Source organism: Phoenix dactylifera, chromosome 17 (genome assembly GCF_009389715.1).
Source record: "Phoenix dactylifera cultivar Barhee BC4 chromosome 17, palm_55x_up_171113_PBpolish2nd_filt_p, whole genome shotgun sequence".
In the NCBI taxonomy this organism is placed as follows: domain Eukaryota; kingdom Viridiplantae; phylum Streptophyta; class Magnoliopsida; order Arecales; family Arecaceae; genus Phoenix; species Phoenix dactylifera.
Window position 1 is genome coordinate 13656667 of NC_052408.1, and position 15666 is coordinate 13672332.

The window sequence follows — 15666 nt, forward strand, 5'->3', positions numbered from 1 at the left end:
TGTGAGCTCCATTCATCGACGGTTAATCTCGATGTATCGCTACAGAAACGAATAGTTCTGATTAGCGGCATGCATGATGACGACACCGTATAGGATACAATTTCTCTTACTCTCCTTTCTCTCTCTCTCTCTCTCTCTAGAATTTCAACGAGCTTTTTTTTTTTTTGGTGCATTTGTACTCGCCTTTGCTTCAAGAAATGACGAAATATTGTGCTCTCCTTGTCCACGCACAGATGCTGATTTCGATGATGTTGGCTACGAGTTTTTGATGGGAATGAGCATTTTCCTTCTTTCCACATGAGTCGTCCAATTTGCTCATCAAATTTTGCTTTGAAAAAAAAAGTTTTCATTGAATTTCTAGTGAAAGGTGGTTTGTAGTAGAGAGAACAAGAATGACATTATTGTTTTTGAGAATGGATTTATCATGTAATCAAAGTTTGTGTCCTCATCAAGTCCTTGGGGTTGTGTCATGGCAATTAAAATCAGTGTGTCATAGTGCATGTGAAACACAAGCTAATTCTTCTTGAGGCAAATGAAACACAATCTAATTCAATCTGCCATGATCATTTATTGAATTCTGTGGCGGGTACACGTACAACCATCCGTTCTAAATCTGGTGACCATTCATTCTTCTAACGTTGCCTCAGATGTTTTATAAAGCAAAAACAATAACTTAGAGGTACAGCCTTTTTTGGACCATATCTATCAGGCATGCTATTTTTGAGAATCAACAATATCCAATCCAATCTAACAAGATCTATCAAATGTTGCCCAGATCCTGTTGAATCATGACAAGAATGTCATCAATCATGATGGGATTTTGATAAATCTTGTTGATGTTCCAAGATCATGCGGTTTGTCAAGATTGCCAGGAATTCGGAAACTTAATGCAAGCATGAAGAATATCTACAAAGCCTTCATGGAGAAGAAGCAAAATAAGCGCAGTTAATTATCATGGACATCAGCAACTTGAAGTCATTCTTCTGCTATTTAAAGAATGACAAACCTCTGATCACTACATTGGGAAATTAACTCGTCCGTTGTCCATTAAGTGACCATTGCCTCGATCAAAGCATACAAAGGTCTTATTAGAGAATTTGTACCCAGAATGGCTTGCCGATGCTTTGAGAAAACAGGACAATAAGAACCTTAGCATCACTCTTCCCCCTCTTTTTAAAATTGAAAGGCCTGAAAGCAAGTAGACTACACTAAAGGCATTTTAGTTATCATAGGAGGGTCCGAGGTGAAGGAGAATTTTTTGTGATTATTTCTTTCAGACAACCAAATAAAAGTTCTAACTGCCAGTATTAAATCTAGGCTCGGGGAGATCAGTGGTGAGAGGCTGAGAGTTGCAACGCTACACATAAAAAACGGGGAAAAAAAGAAAAAAAATGATGAAAGTGCTCAAACATATACAAGCTAAGCAAGGAAACAATTTAATTTTCTTTGTAACCATTCTATATCTTCTGTTCATTTGTTTTCTTTTTTCTTTTTTTTTTTTATATTAAGGGAGGCAAAAGCCACCCAAAACCTTATTAAAAAATTGGTATTTACAGAGAGTGCAAGTTTACAGGAAGAATGTTCCTTTGATGTGCATTTGAGCTTGTAGCTTTAGACTACTAAATCAAAACTCTATCTTCCTTGTCTTACGGAGTTACTCTGTCTCTCCTGTTCTTCTTCCTTGCAAACTAATCACCACGACAAATAATGAGGGGGGGAAGAATTCATGATGCAGTCTCAATGTGCTACCGAGCCCATTGCCGTATTCTACAGCAGTTCTGCATGACTGTTGAAAGAGTATAATTTATCATTCATTTAAGATATGCTTCAAATGTATTTGGGAGGAGTAAAGAGTATTTTCGTCTCTAAAATATAATTCTAAAATCGTAAAGGACCGGAAGTTTAAACCACCGGTCAACAGAAACTTTTTCTTAGGTTTCGGTCCAACACCGGACCGCACATATTATCCGTATTTTGGGATAATTAATTTCCCACCCTCCGAAAGAAATCTAATCTTTTACTCAAAAAGAAGGAAACCTAATTTAATTATTTGATGTAACCGTGGGAATCATTGTACCAAGTCATGTGATTTCTAGCCAACCAAAACAGTGTCCAAACTCTAAAGTAAGACAAATGAAAAGGACACCTAACCTACCAATAAAGCAGCAAGCCAAGATACCACGACGAAGCTCCCACGAGCAACTAAAATATCAGACGCCGCCTCATAAAGGCGATCCATTTCGCGGAGCGCCTTCCCCATCTCCCACCAGAACGCGTTAAAGACCCATGCGGTCAACGTGGCCTGCACGGTTCCGTGTCCATCCTCCACACCTGCAAGATATGTATAAGCACTGTCCATGGACGATCATATGTCATCCCATTGGATCTGATGATTGAACGATCCAGATCAATGTTCATGCAAAATCCTGTACATGTATGGGAGTCACAGGGACCCTTTCAGCGGTGGCTTATAAAAGGACTCTCTTGGTGGCCAGAGTTATCCACTCCAAGCTGAGCTCCAGTCCTTGCTCTTGTGCGTCTTCTCCACTCGGCTCTCTCGAATTGCTACGAGCTTCGCCTCCTCTTCTGTGATTCATTTCTACCACCTTTGATTCGAAAAATGGCTGTAGCTCCAGGCTTCCGATTTGCCACCGAGGTTGCTCCGCCGCAGCTGATAGCCGTTGTGAAGGCCCCGGGCGTCGAAGATCTTGGACACGATTCCTGAGGAGGAGATGGATTCCGTCGAACCAGTCATCCTCTTCTGAGAGCATCCCTTCGTGTGATTGGTGGAGGAAGACAGTGGAGAGATGGGAACTACTTTGGTCTGAAATTTAGATCTTCTTTCTATGTACAGTTGCTGATTTTATGATGTCAGCTATGGGATCTTGAGGGAACAAGAATCCTTTTTCTTTTTGTATTTCTTATTGCAATTCGTTAACCATCTTTGCAGCATACCTGCCTTTCTTTCAGTACGAGAGTGAGTGAGAGCAAGGTGTCGATGGAATTGTTTAGGAAGATAAGACTTGGAAAAAGACTGTCCTCAAGGAAGGTTTCGAACTTTCAATTGAGGCTTATCGGATTGTGCCATGCCAGTGTCTGCCTTTCTTTAAAGTGTATGCGGTCGGAGTTTTATTGAATCCTGGGGGGTTACAATTACGTTGTTCTGAAGTTGGTGATTGTTTCTTCCTCCAAGCAATAAGCGAAGCGCTTCTGTTCTCCTTTGAAATTATGTGCTTCTTGGCATGTCAAAACAATGAGAGACCATTGCCTGGACCGATGCAAACAAAAGAACTGTCAAATGCTATGTGAACTTTTATCTTGATGTCAATCTGATGATGTTTTGAGAAAACAAAAGGTTTGGCATCAAAACTGTATATTTTATTAAGAAAATTTTCCCTTTCTCGATTTATGTTGAAAGGCCACACCCTAGAAGGGGCCGAGCATAAACATGCCAAAACATTCATAAGGTGAGGGAAGCACCATGCACGGCCACAGCGAATCACCACAAAGAAAGCCAGACTTGCACCCGCTAACAATCCAAGGTTCCATACAATGAATGCCAAAATATCTATATACCCTCACGGTATAAAAGCATTCAAAACTGATATGATCAAAATCTGATAGTAATCACCAAAACAATCATCTTCCTGATATGCAGTTCTCATTGTAACCAAAAATTGAAGGCAAAAAAAAAAATAAATCTCTCCTTTATATGCTGCTTTTCTTTACATCATCATTCTCCTTTTCTTCATTTGAAAATGGAGAAGACGGTTATATGCAAATCTACCATTTCTTGTTGCTTTTGTTTTTGGAAGTGGAGCAATGAAGAAAACACCGGATTCTGTTGAAGAATCTGAAAAGGATATGAGACTTACTTTAACTCAAACAAGAATGTACATATATTCTCCAGAATAAGATGCATCAAGAACTGTTTCTAATAACTACAGGTTACAACATGCAGCTATCAACAGATACACCATATGAATCCTACACAAGGATTCTGTATATTTTTTCATTTGCCTCACATTTCTCCCAAGGTATCAGGAAACTTTGGAGCTGGAAGACGGTAGAAAATTAATATGCGGCAGGTGAATAGGATTTTATGAAGCAAACTTGGGTAAACCACTGAGATAGCTCAAAAGGAACAAAGAATGGGGTCAGATCAAGAGAATGGTCAGTCCATCAATCAATACAACAACTGAGCGAAAGAAATAACACACCCTGGTCATGTGTTTTAGACACTGCTATCCACAGAACAGAAAGAATTCAGGAACATCATGGTTACTTTAGATTCGCTGATCTGAGCCATACCGACAGCTTCAAAACCATTAAATCTTGCAGATGCTACATTTCATCATTTTTAGGAACCATACCAGCAGCTTCTTAACCATTCAATAACACAGCTAGTTGATCAGCAAAGACCAAACCATTAAATCTTGCAGATGCTACATTTCATCATTTTTAGGAACCATACCAGCAGCTTCTTAACCATTCAATAGCACAGCTAGTTGATCAGCAAAGACCAATGGTAGGCCTGAAATCACCAGGAAAACACTACGCCACAAGTTCAATTCTTTAGTCCTTTTCAGACAGCTGAGACAACAGGACACATTCTTCATTATTATCCTGAATCCGATTGAAAGGAGATTTTTGGCGGATGGAAACATGTAACCTACTAATTTTTGATGAGGAAATCATACTTGATTTTGGATACCACCTCGACAGAATCTCCATGAACCATCATCATCTTGCCTCTTTCAAAATATACTTTACTTTGTATGTACTGCAAGAATACAATCACCAAATAAAATTGAAAACCCAAGTTACTTTTATACCAAGCATGAGACTGACACAAATATATTGAAAGGAATTACCTGTAATAACTTGGTTTTTTCAGCTGAGACTCATCAACAAGCTCAGCAGCTTCTTCTAGCACAGCCTCAATTTCAGCAATCTCACTACCAACTCCATCTGATATTATCTCAGCCCTTAGGATAGACAGATGTTAGTAAAACAAATCTCCAAAAACAGGACCTAGCTTTTGCTGAATGGGCTAAATCTTGCCACTGTCCATCAAAGAGGAACAATGAAGGATGCAAAAGAACAAGAAGTTACAATAAACCAGACAAAAAACAAATATAAACATGCATTCACCTTTGAAAGCATAGACTCAGCAAGAATCTCTGAGAGTGCTTGTATTTGATAGCTTGGACCCAATGCGACTGCTTTGATGTCTTGCCATTGCTTCACCAGGGCTTCGGCTTCTTCTGCAGTCCATCTGTTCCGTTTGTAGCATATTACCAGCAAGAGCAGGTAGAGGTGAGAGATCATCAGTGGGCCATGAATTTTGCGAAGTTCCTGCATCTGTTTTGATGCTTAAGGTGTCTCCTGAATTGGCATCAACAGGTTCCTAAGCTGGGCCCCAAATATTTCCATCAATAAAGCCAGAAGCACTTTCTAAGCCTGAATGTTGACTCGTGGTCCAGGCAAGGGTTTCTTTGCTCATTGGGTGAGCAGAGTGCCATTTGTGTGAAAACCTAGCGTGAATAAATTGCATATTTAAGAGCTTAAAGGCACCGAGTAGAAAACAACACGCAAGAGTAGTACATGCAACTTTCCCTGCTATGTCTCCTGCCAAATACCAGTCTTTCGAACTTTCTGTATGATTTATTCCAAGGTTTCTCTTCAGCTGAAAACATGGGCCACTAGTGCTACCAGGAGCCTTAACTAAAGCTGTTTGGCTCTGAAGGTCCGCCGGTGCAAGTTGCTTGACAGCTTCACCCAGATGTCTAGTTGAATTAATATGTGCCTTTTGCTCTGCAGATGCTCCACGGTCAGGAAAAAGAACAAAGGATGGTGGTCGACAACTAGTAGAAGGGACCCTTTTCATGTTTCCAATTTTTTGCTTGCCAACTCTTAGAATCTGCTTTGGGCCCCCAAAAAAATTGGCCTAAGATCAATAAATAAGATTTAGAACATTCCCAATCCAAAGAGCCATACTTTGTTACATTATCCATCCAGTACAGTACTAACCAATAATGGAGAGCAATCTCGTGTATCAGGAAACAGACAAAGAACAGCATCCTTCAGCCACGTTTCCTGGTAAATTTCAGCAGGTCGTCTGGCATAAGACAATTTCAATCTTAAGGGAAGTTCTCTGATCAGTAATAGCTTATGTTCACAACAAGAATCTAGGTTATCCACCTGCTCAAATTGCACCTTTTGTCTTGGACAGCAATGAAGGTAAACTTAGGTTTTCTATAACTTCCCAGTGTGATGAGTTCATAGTCAAAATGAAACTGTGTAGCAATTGCTGAATTGCAATGATGAAAATCACAATTTGTGATGAAATGAGAGAGTTTTTCTTTTGTTTTTTTAATTTTTGAAGGTATTGCTGCAACCACTAAAGTTTAGAATTGACATCAGATTATTTGTTTATCCTTTATTAAAAAGGAAACTTAACAACAAGCAGACTTACATAAAACATATTATGACAATTTACAACCAGTAAGAAAACAACAATGAAGTAAGCAGCACCAAGAAAAGAGAATAACTACCCAAGAACAACTTTGCAAAACAGAATTGTAAAGTCAGTCATGGTTCATCAATTAAAATATGATAATTTTGTTTTGGTATGTAATTACTCACTAAAAAAAACATATTTCATGTAAGATAAAGGGCGTCTAGAGGGATAATTTCTTGAACACAAAGACAATAGACAATCTGTATTTCCTAACCACATCGCTTACAAGTTTCTCACATCTCAGAAAAGGTGAATGGAGGCAGGTGAGGGAGAAATAGCAGGGGCAACAAAGGAGAATGCATTTATGACATGTGACTGAGCACCTAAGAAGTTATTATACCATGTATATCATTTTATAATTGCATATGTGCAAATTTGTCTGTCCGACTGTCCAGTAAACATTCAATTTATTGTAAGTAAGTATGTATGTATGTACATATGTGTGCATGCATATATGTATGGTGGGTTCAGTCATAAAATATTACCTTAATGAAATGCATGTGACATTCAATTTATTGTTGCTTAAATCATATTATATGACTCGTGGATCTTTCAATACAAAATGAACAACTTAATGTGCCCTCTATGCTATTAATCTTAGGAGCGAAATATAGTTTCGTGCTCAAAGAAGTTATTGTCTTCTAAAAATGTAAAATTGTGTATTAGTGTTCTCACAGCATATTTGCATACACATTCTACCAGATCTTCAAAACTAAACGGCACATATGCGTTTGTAAGCATTCAAAATATTGGGAACTCAGAGGATTGTAGCTGAAGTGTTGAATGAGCATCCCAAGCCAAGGGATGAGAGTCATTTCATCACTTGAGCCACTACTGAAAGCATTCAAAATAATCAGTTGGTATATGAATAATCAGTAGGTATACATATTTGAGCATTCAAAGTATCGGGCATGGAAAGCGGGATTGTAGCTGAAAGCATTGAATTAGCATCTCAAGCTGAGGGATAAGAGTGTCATTTCACTATTCGAGCCATTAGTGAAAGCCCTTACAGTTGTTGACGGTTCTAATAGAACTCAAGAAATTGGCACATGCCAACTGAAAGTCAACAATATGAAATATGTTGCGAGAGTTGTAACCAGAAATTTTTTGAAGCATTAGATCAGACATCTGACAGAAACATATGAAAAACTTTTTGAAGCATTAGATTTTTCGAACAAAAGTGCGGTATTTGCAACTATGGGTACTTATATGTGAATCAAAGCTCAGGCACAGAGTGCTCTTCTTAGCTTGTGTATTCTTACTTTTTTATGACTGGATGTTGGATATCTTTTATTCCAAAATTGAGAGGGTGAAAACTACAATTTGTCTTGAAGGATGCCCACCCCCTCCCTTACTGCACATACTACAACAATAACATTATGCTAATGACCATTTCATGTCAACAACATGCCCCACTTAGTTCGGGCAATTTACCAAGCCTACTTAGCAGCTTTCTTTTCTATTCTCTATTGATAGGAACTCAACAATTCTTTGATGGCAGGGTTTTTTTGAAGTCAAATTCCAGTACAATCTCCTCAATCATCTCTGAAGGTATCTTACGCTGACATGAAACACATAGACAGACTGGAGAAGACAGAATTGACAAGGATTAGCCTTACTTACAATATTCTTCCTTCGCAACTCTCTCTCTCTCTCTCTCTCTCTCTCTCTCTCTCTCTCTCTCTCTCTCTCGCTGTGAAATAGGATCTCAAATTGACTGAGAAGACAAAGACCCAAGTGTTCTATAAATATATCACCAGAATCAGGAAATCAGTTTCTAAAACAAAAGGACGTAGATGAATTTTAGCAATCTAAGTGGAATAGACATAAATGATACAGTATACGGCTTTATAGAGGCCATGTACCAGAAGCAGCACCGCCTAAATAAATTGATATTCCACTTAAAGGGAAAAAGGGACTAAGATCACCAGCATGGAAAGCTGTCTCAATGAATGTAATGTAGTGAATGCAAGGTTTTTAAGTGAACTTATACTATATTTTTATTGACATGAGAAAACAAGCTGAAAGACTATATATATCTGTATTTCTTTATTAGTTACTCCCATTATCTCTTCTATTTTTCGGTGCCCGGGATCAACTATTTTCACTTTCAAAATTCATTCTATGAAGACATGAGCATAGTCATTCTAATACCTCTACACTTTCCCTTGTAATCAAAAAGAAAATAGCTGTTTAATGCATAAATTTCAATATCACTTGAGAGAAAAGAGTCCACAATCTCCTCGGATCGATTGACACTTGAGTCTAATAAATCGACACCTTCAACATTTGTTTGTATTTTTAGACAAAAAGAGGACAAAAAGAAGGGAAAAGGAGGGGGGGGGGGCAGAAACATGCTGAACCGTCAAGAACGCCAATCAGCACTCAGATCTTCAATGGCTAACACTTTGATGGAAAATATAGAAAGAAAACATAACAAATTGTCAGAATAAACCAGCTGCAAGACTAATCCAAAGGCTTCCTAACCTGTTCCTACCAAAAAGAAATAATGTGCAACATGACATACCAACGACTGGTTAACAGTGCCCTTGATTTTGTCTTGTCTTATTGTAGATGGATCAAAAGTCTGTAAAGTAGAATTTCCATTAACTTCAAGCTGGCGAAGTTTTCCAACAGCTGCTGTCGCATCACCCTGAGCACCAATAGTTAGTTTTGTACATATCTAAATGCAATATAATACAAATGCCCCTCAAAAAAATTTACCTGCCCAAGAAGAAATGAGCAGAAGGCTTCCTCAAATTTTAAATCCACACCGTCTGATGCAATCAAGCACTCACAGATGATTTTTGCTTTAGTGATCTACATCACAGATTACCAAGAGTTAGACCATTGCATTGAGACCTATAAAATTATTGTCTTAGCTAAGAAAAGGATACCATATCAATTTGTCTTGTTGAAAATCCGAGAGCAATATGAGCTATCGTCGCCATATAAAAACAATTAAAATCAATTACAGCTCTCTGATTCTGTGATTCTAGAGATTTCTTGTTCTTGCGAGTAAGAGCCAAGATGTCCCAAGAAAGAAGATCTACTATTTCAGTAGCCATTAGCTTATTCATTGCCTGGCTCAAGAAACAAGACCAGTCTTGAACTCTACATGAAGATTCCACATCAAGACCCTGTCTAAGCAATTCACGCAAGGCTGCAATTGCTCCTCTCCTACGTTCAGCATTATCCGGAGTGCAAGGCATGCCTAATATCTCCGATGTGCAAGCAGGTGCAAGCTCCTCTAAGGATTCTTCTATCTAGAAGCATACCCAACAAATCCAGTTATTTCATAAAGGAACATGTGATGAATGGAAATGGACATGTAAGGTGTTTGCCTGTGATAGCAGTGGCATTTTTCCTAGAGAAATTTTGCTCCTCAATAGGTATTGAGCACGAGCAAGAGCTTCAAATCCTTCAGATACATTGTTTTTCTCAAAACCAGTCTTTGCAATTGAGCACTTCATCAAAAAAATATACCAACATTGGGAAAAAAAATTGAAAGAGAGATGATAAATATTAATACAATTAAAAAGCAATGCTTAAAATAAATTAAAAAAAAAACTTATCAATACTTCAGCTAGTGCCATGGAGACAAGCAAATCATGAACATATGGTTTAGCATCTGGAAGTTGCAGAGCTGCTCGGCCAATATCCAATACCAGTTTTTCCTGTCCCACCTGTATTAAATAATTAGTCCTCTGTCACCTCTAATTTGTTTAAACTATAACACATAAATACCTTAGTGTAGCAAATTAGTATCAGAATTTGGCAACTGAATTTTGACACAGGATGATAGATATATTCCATGCATATCGATCAGTATACATATCCTGCCTCACAGGGTGCCTTTCTTGAATAAGAATCAATGCATATAGCAACATCCACATAGGACCTTTCTATATTCTAATATTCCAAGCAAAATTGGCATATAATTAAATGAATTGTCATTACGATGAAGAAATGCTTCAAGTGTGCAAACCTTCTTAGAGATTCAGAACATATATATTCAAGCTTTGAATCATATACAGGGCACCAACATCGCTACACATAGGTGTAATTGTGTCGATAACCATGTTAGTACATCTTGAACTGCCTTTTTTAAGAATTGGAGGTCCCGAGCTTCAAGTGTGAAAACCTTCTTAGAGGTTCAGAACATATATATTCGAGCTTTGAATCATATAACAAGGCACAAACATCGCTACATATAGGTGTAATTGTGTTGATAACCATGTTAGTACATCTTGAACTGTCTTTTTTAAGAATTGGAGGTCCCAAGCCAGGATAACTATGAGGAAGTATTTGTTACTGCTTGATCTGTTTCAGCTGGCCAAAAGCATGCGAAAACTCTATGCATTCCCATGGAATACAATAAAAATGGATTAGAAAACCAAGATCTCTAAATTAGGAGGGCTGGTAAATTCAAATAAGTGGATCACAAATTAGATGTCTTAAGAATATTAACCTTATAATTGTGACAGCTCTCTCAATTCAGATGACAGATTTCCTTCCTCACTGCTAAGTTGGAGTTTACAACATGGGCAAAGTTGTAGCAAATTTGACCAACCAAGCTAGAAGCTCAACCTAAATTTTGCTAAAGCTTAAACCAGAAAGTTGGTACTAATTAATAATTCGACTTTCTGACTGAATGGAGAGGAATTATTGAGGATATGCCATAAGCTTCTCTATTACAGCTGTAAGATGGCTTTTCAATTATATATTTTTCTTATACAAAATTCTAGAAATCAAAGTTTGAACAAACCAAGGCAATAAACAATGTTACAAAACCATCGCAAGCAAATGGGAACCAAGGGGCCGCCTAGTGCCTCCGCATCAAGCAGTTGCATTGGTAGGTGTTTAAACCTAAAAAGACAGATACGACACAATAAATGAAACATAACTTATCATATAAAATACAGTACATCATTGGGAACTACTAACTTGCAACAGTAATACTAATTTATAAATCAATCTAAATCTTCATACTCAAACATGATGCACAATGTTAAGGGGGCAACCCAGGCAGCTCCATCTATGCAGCCCACCTAGGCAGCCATCAGTGTTCTAAGAAGCAACTATGGTATTCGAGCTGCATATGCGAGTGCATATATGGTTGCTCTTTATTAACAATTTTAAAATAAATATAATATTAAGTATTATAACAACAACAATAATAATTTTTAAATGGATAATAGCAATATTAATAACAAAAATAACAAACAATTGGTGCTCCTTACTTAATATCTAACATCCAATAGCAATAACAATAGCAGAATCAACATTTTATCACTACTAATACTCATATCAGGCCCACCTAAAATCCATATCAAACCTAATCAGGAGCTTCAACCTGCTTCACCTACATAGGTCCACAAAAGAGTAGGTTGTATATATAGTCCCGGAATGTTTAATTGGCTCACATATGCAGTCATATGATACTAAGCATGCTACATATACGGCCGTTCAATCCTAAGTTGGCCAACCTTTTGGTCCATATGTGGTATGACAACATATAATACTGCATATAGACCAAGCTCCGCAATCTCGATATCGGGTACCATATTGGTACCTTATCAGTACGGTACATTTTTGTACCGAAATAACTCTCTGACCATCTTCTCAATTTTTACCTTGGTACAAACCGGTACGCACCTTGGAGCAATCGATACGGAAAGATATGGGGCTTGTACCGACTTAAAGGTAAGCTTTGTATTGGTTTTCTTCCGGAATGGTACAGTACGCCCCATATCGAGCGGTACAGGATGGTACGACAGACCATGATATAGACAATGTGGTGTCGTCAAAGAACAACATAAATATATGCAGGCATATATGCGGCAATATGCAATGCATTTCAAAACATTGGCAGCTATGTTTTGAAACATTGCCAATATGGTGGATCTTACCTCAGCTACTATTTTTAACACTAGTTCAACATAGTATTGTTTAGCTGATCAACTTATTAAATGATTGTGAGAAAAATTATACCCCTTTTCTCGATGAATGCATCAGCACGTTAGCATGAAAAAGGAGCATTAAGATCATTAAATCAGTATCTTAGGGAAAATAAAAGTTCATAACTATTCAGATCTACAGATGTTTGCCTTCTTCTTTAACCATATTGCACGATGATTTAAATAAAACAATCTGCATACAACAAATTTTGGCAAGAATACCTCCTGTAGAAGGCAAAGGGCACCGGGCAGCCAATTCCAAGGAATATGAAGAATAGATTTTGGTGGAACCTTTTCCTTTATATTGCCAGCATAGTCTGGCTCAAAAAGAAGTTTATCCCTCACATCCATCAAGAGATCCTGCGAATCAGCAATGAAAAACATCAGGTCTGATGTTTTCGAATTTTCCTATAAAGGAGAACGTATAACATAGAAATATTAATACATAGTCAAATACCTGCCGGGAAATAATGACATCTGCTGTGTATCCATCTTCGATCTCTGAATTCTTCAGCTCCATTGCTGCTCTCACAATCTCATCCTTTTCAGCTTGCTCAGGTACGCCAAGAACCTGCAAAATCATTTGGAAGGCTGCCATCATGATAATGAAGATAATGTGTTAAAGATATTATGATTCAGTATAGATCATACCACAGGTCACTGTGCACCATCTTCTTGGGATGGCCACAAATAAATTTAGCAAAAGGACCAGTAAAAATAGTGTACTAAATAAGTACATGGGTTTAGTTGCTCATGTTAAAAAAGAATATTAGGGTTCTAGGGCTGAGTTTATTAAGAGTAATCTCCTTCCTTTGATAGCATACTCATATTCACAAATTATGCACTAGGTAAGCTTTTTTGATTGCTTGACAGATGAATTAGCAGTGTTGCATCCACAAGCAGTATTTTCTAGGATTTATAACCGATGTTATCTAGTTACTAGTATTCAGCATGTGTTTTGCACATGTTTTTTGTTAAAAAAGGGATGCTGTGGGAGCTTGCTGGGAAAAAGCAACAGGAACATGGGGAGGATAGTTATTGCGGGATTTCTCAAAATGACGTGGGCCTGCAAGACTTTCTTTTCCTTAGGTAATTTTCATCTAGGATTCTAGAGGCTTTACTATTGGAGTCCACCTTTCCATGGCCAACTCCAGGAGTTTCCATTGCATATAGTAGATAGATTTGTTAGTTGTAAGCTAATCATATATAGAAATAGAAATTATTTTACTTTTTTTCCTGAAAATTTAGATGGGATGGCCTGAACCAAGTGAGTTGGTTACAGCATTTTCTTCCACTGATCATAAGTAACCAATCTAGAACCTATGTACCAACCACCTGTAAGTCTCTCCTGTAACCAATCTCACAACATCTAACATCACGAAGGCAACACTTATCTCTTTAACACATACCTCACCTTTATTTGTCTAAAACACATAACTTCAGCTCACTTCTCAAACAGCTCTCCCGTTTAAGAACTAATAACATAATTGTTCCCCAAATTCCAAACTTATCACCTCCCTTATTATTCGTAGTCTTGTACATTTTCTTTGTTAATTGCAATTTTATTGCATGGTTCTATTTGCAGAAATGAGACTAAGAAAGCAGACGAGAAGGAATCAGAATAATCTCACGAACTGCAGTATCAGAATTCCAGGGTCCACTCATTTAATAGAGTCTCTGAGGAGATGCAACTCTAATGGGATTTCTTACTCTAAGACATCACAAATCAAATTAAGAGTGCAAGGAAATACATCAGAAAGTTTGTATGGTCTTAAATGGTAACTAATAATGCCTCCTCTTGGCAATGAAGCACCCATAAGGAGCTTCATGGGGAATCAACCATAGCAGAAGATTTCAACCAACTAGTAAATCATAAAGTGAAATGGTGATTACGGGACCTGAGCTGCTTTTGGACGCACATATTCGGATCAAGCAAATCAAAAGGCATTCAAAAACTCATTTCGAATTCAATTACACAATACCATAATTCTTCACATCCCCCCCCCCAAAAAAAGGAAAGAAATCATTACATGCAATGGGATAATATTCCAAGTAAATATACTACCGTCCTCACCTGATAACAAGTGACGGGAATCTCAACTCCCGATCGAACCTGGCCATTCGCCACGGCCGGCCCCTCCATCACCTTCACCCTCGCCTTCCCGGAGTCCTCCCTCCGGAAGGTACGGGATCTAGCCTCCAGAGCAACCTCGTTGTGAACTCCGCCGTTCCCCTTACAAGCAAGCGAGGCCACGCCGCGCGAAGCCAAAGCCCTGCGCCTCTCATTCAGACCGCCATTTCCGAGGCCAGGGCCCGATGGGGGCAACCCGAGCACCAGATAAGCCAACGTCATGCCCAGAACGAAAGCCTAATCACCTCTCGTTCCCCCACTCCTTTCCCATTTCCATGGAAACCAACGATCGAGTGGAGGGGAATGATTACAAATCCATGGCGATGGTTAGGGTTTCTTTTCTTCCATTGTCGGCCCAAATTTTGGAGATAAGAGATGACGCAAAGGGGGAGGAAAAAAAAAGGCCACGGCGTACCGAAAGACGAGAAAAAGAAGGCGACCGGAAGCCTTCCCGCCGAAGCTTCGATGCGTTGAAGAGGAGGAGGAGGGGAGAGCGAAGGGTGCAACGTAAAAAAGGACAGCTAGGGGAAAGTAAAAGCGGATTGCTTTCCTTTTCTTAATTTGTTTATTTGCTTTTTAATTTTTCATAAGAACACACTGATCAGACGGTCCAAAATCCTTTGATCGGGGAAGGTTCAACAGAACAGAGTGAACAGAGTTTGGTTATACCAACTCGCAAAAAAATCAACAGTGCTGAATGGTAATCGTGGGGGCAAAAAAAAAAAGAAGAAAAAATCAACATAAAATTAAATTTTCCTTATAGATAAAATAAATATATATTTTGAATCCTCCCTTTAAAGCAATATGAGGTCTCTACGTTAGTATATTACCGTAGAAATTAAGACAAGAAGGAAAGCTATAATTTCAAGATAAAAATGGCAGGGGGAGCAGCCCTTGCAACCTGATATGATGGAATTGCTGCTTTACAACATAATCAGACCATTAATCGCATAAATCAGATAAATCTCACCAATCTTTTAATGCCAGTGGCATGCCAAATTACCAAAGCATCTTTTAGCCAACAGGACTCAGCTGTGCAGTATTTCTCATCT

General features: G+C 38.3%; 1 pseudogene; it reads right to left on the bottom strand.

Moving 5' to 3' along the window:
- Window positions 1-2903: 2903 nt before the first annotated feature.
- On the bottom strand, window positions 2904-15141 carry LOC103716770 (annotated as a pseudogene).
- Between the last annotated feature and the right edge of the window lie 525 nt (window positions 15142-15666).